The 3,471-nt window shown below is 41.0% G+C and overlaps 1 pseudogene; it reads right to left on the bottom strand.

Annotated features, from left to right (window-relative positions):
- Positions 1–818: 818 nt before the first annotated feature.
- Positions 819–2,676, bottom strand: LOC117722527 (TOX high mobility group box family member 4 pseudogene; annotated as a pseudogene).
- Positions 2,677–3,471: the final 795 nt, after the last annotated feature.

The following is a 3,471-nucleotide window of genomic DNA, read 5'->3' as shown; positions in this document are numbered from 1 at the left end:
TTTCAAATTCCCACAAATCAAATTAGCTACTCAGCTTTATGATTTACTGTGGTCTCGGGTGATTCTATAAAATGTCAATAAATCAAAAACTCCTTTATTTATGCACAAAATACTTGCAGGCAGTTTTGCTAACAGCTGAGCTCCTGGTAGTAGCAAACACCAGATCTATATTTGTGCATTTAATAAATAATTTAAAAAGATGTTACTGACTTGTAATTCAATATTTGAGGTACTCACAAACTATATTGACATTAAAATATTTCAATCTGAGTAAAATAATCACATATACTTATCAATATTATACAATATCTAATAATATGTGATTATTTAGATAAAAATTTTGCATATTGTAGAGATATTACATCTGGTGTACATGAAAATATTTTGTTCATTATATGGAATAATGAGTAGTTTTTTTTAAAGAGGGTTATCACACATTTTATTTTAAATCAGTATTTTCATTCCTCTTTCATTTGGGAATTAAACCCAATGCACGTTACCACTGAGCTGTAACCATCAGCCTCTCCTATCCCAGTGCAGTTTCCTCCTAGAACAAAGGTAGGCACTCTCTCAATAACATTGTAGGCAAGTCCTCTGACAACTTTACTGACACATTTCTTCTAATAACCCCTATGATCTGCTCCTATCATCTTTTCCTGTACTTGCTATTAAGCTGGTAATTTTGCTTACAGTTGAGAGTAAAAAGCAATTCTAAATTACAGTATATTTGCTGGCCTCTGCTGAAAGTAAAGGGAGGTGAAGGCATGAAGGACTATGGGTAAAGGTGAGGCACTACCGGAAGCCCAGCAGATGAAACTTCAAGGCTTGGAGAAGAGGAAGGCTACTTCACAAACACCACAGAGTTTGGATTTCTAGAGGCCACCCAGGCCGAGAATATATCCCTGCAGTGCTTCACCACACTCATTGCTGCAGTACTCGTTGTCCCAGTTCTTACCGATAACAGGAGGGTTCTCACAACCAGACCTTACACATTGAGGCTGAGGTGACAGTGTCACAGGGGATCCACTCACCAACTCAACATCCATCTGAGAAGGAGAATCCACCTCAGGAACTACATCTGCGATCATTTCACAAATTGTTTCTGGAGAGGTTACCTCTACCGTGTGGGCCTCAGGGCTGCTGTTCACAGGCTGCTCAGAACTGCTTTCTACAGTTAGAGGGACCACGGTAGTCTGTATCTTCAGAGTGGGTGGAGGCACAATCTTGCTCTGCAGAGGAGGTGGCTGCTGCTGTAAATTGATTCTAACTTTCTGAGGTGGAGGTTGTTGCATGGCCTGAAGTGGAGGAGGCTGCTGAAGAATGGTGACTTGCTGTTGAGTTGCGGGGCTGAGGCATCTGTTGCAACGGAGGAGGAGGCTGTAGCCGGAGTGGAGGTGTGCTGCTGCTGCCTGCAACACAGACCGGGTAACAATCTGGGCCTGCTGGCTTGGCTGAATAGTAGCTGTACTTGTTTGGCGTAGCTGGAGCCCACAGGAGGTAACTACAGTGGCTGGGATAACAGTAACCATTCCTCCTTGAGACATGGTAATAGAAGAAGGCAACATCTGTTTGGTAATAATCAATATTGGGCTGACCTCCAGGCCCAGAAGATGCCTGGTTTGCCGCATAAGATGAGAGCGTGGAATTAACGACAATGCAAGGGGACAAAGCAGGGGACTCCGTTGAGGCTGGTGCTGGAGATGCTGGATCAGCAGTAGTCACAGGAGATGGTGAAAGAGTCTGTTACTGTGACACGGGATCTAATTCCACTGTTTCCACAGTAGCCTGACACTCCTGGTTGTCTTTATAAGCAGCTAGTGCCTTGAGATACTCTTTCTTGGCAGCTTCAGTTTTCCGTTTGTACACCTGTTTATGCTCTTCTCCAAGACTGTCCCACATGGAAGCCACAATCTTCGAAACCTCACCAAAGGTTGCATTCAGGTTCTGTCCCTTGATGGCAGCCTGCGTATCTCGAAAAAATAATGCATACGCAGAGACTGGCTTCTGGGGTTCATTGGGGTCTTTCGTTTTTCTCTTCTTGGGGGCCTTTTGCTTTTTCCCTGTTTCCATTACCACTGTCTTCTGGGCGGGAAGTTGCCTCTGGAAATCATCAACACCATCCTCATGAAGTGAATTGGTAGGTGAAGGAGTAGTTGAAAGACGATCCTCAGGTGACTGGGCAGGTGACAAGATGGTGCCACCTCCTAAACTCAAACCAAGTTGAGAACTCAGTTCTGACTGATCAATAGTGGCCAACTGGCTGTGTCCCATTAAGCCAGATGTCATGTCTGTCATTGGTACATCAATTGTAACAGGTGGGTTGGCACTATACTGAGTTCCTATAGAATGGTCCAGGTCCATAGTCAAGCCCCTGCTCAGGAGCCTCCCGCCCTGCTCCATCAAGCCATGGGTCATGCCCACAGGGATGTCCAATGTCTGGACCCCGTATTGAGCTGAAAAGCTGCCATCCTGTGAAGAAGAGGGGTCTTCAAGGTCATCAAAGTGGCCAACCACATCTGAGACAGCCAGTGAGGGATCAGAGTCCAAGAAGATAGGTGGGATTTCAAATTCCTCATTGCCCAAGCTTGGTGTATGGAATGTCTCGGCCCCTTACAGGAAAGAGTGCGAGGGCCCAGTGATCGTCAGGTAATTGTCATTTTCTCTGGGAAACTCCATCTTTACAGCACCACAACCAGAGTCTTGAGTAATTTTTTATATGTATTTATGTACAATACAGTTTTAATTTTTCACTTTCTAAAATTTTTACCCTAAATAATAGAATTTGCAAAAAAGCAGGTAAAGCTGAATAATAAGGTGATATGCTATCTTGTTTATTTGTTATCTTTCTATATCATTTAAACATATTTAGAATTAAATTTTCATGTATAACATATACATATATTCATACATAGATATAAAAATCTATATACAAATATGTATTATATATAAATTATTTTATGTGTGTGTATTGCATATGTGATCACTTTTGTTGGCAGTCAAGAATAGTGTACAGGAATGATACTTATTGTATCTAGAAGGTAAGTGGTGTTTTAGTTACTTTTATATTTGGTTTATAGGCTACAGTTATTTAAGTGGACTTGCAAAAGTTGAATATACACCTTTCCTAACTTGTTCTAAGGGATTCTGTTTTTAACCAATGATATCTTGGAATTAGTCACCAGTGTATTTACACCGCAAAATCCATGTTATTATTCACAACTTCCTGACTGCCACATCTGGAAAGCTAGTTTACCAATACACCACTTAAAGAATCTTCACACTCCGTAATTAACTTTTCACAGCGCTGTGACAATACACAGATTTCATTGAAGCTTTGCTTTAGTACAAATCTTTATGGACTAAAAAGCAAATAATTAGCTTTAAATTTTTCATGGCTACTTAATTCTTGTCAATCTGAAGAACTTGGATTTTTTTTTAATCATTTTTTTATGTTAGACTTTTTACTATTTT

This window comes from Arvicanthis niloticus, chromosome 17 (assembly GCF_011762505.2).
Source record: "Arvicanthis niloticus isolate mArvNil1 chromosome 17, mArvNil1.pat.X, whole genome shotgun sequence".
Lineage (NCBI taxonomy): Eukaryota > Metazoa > Chordata > Mammalia > Rodentia > Muridae > Arvicanthis > Arvicanthis niloticus.
The sequence above is the reverse complement of the archived record's forward strand: the minus strand, read 5'-3'. Positions and strand labels throughout refer to the sequence as shown.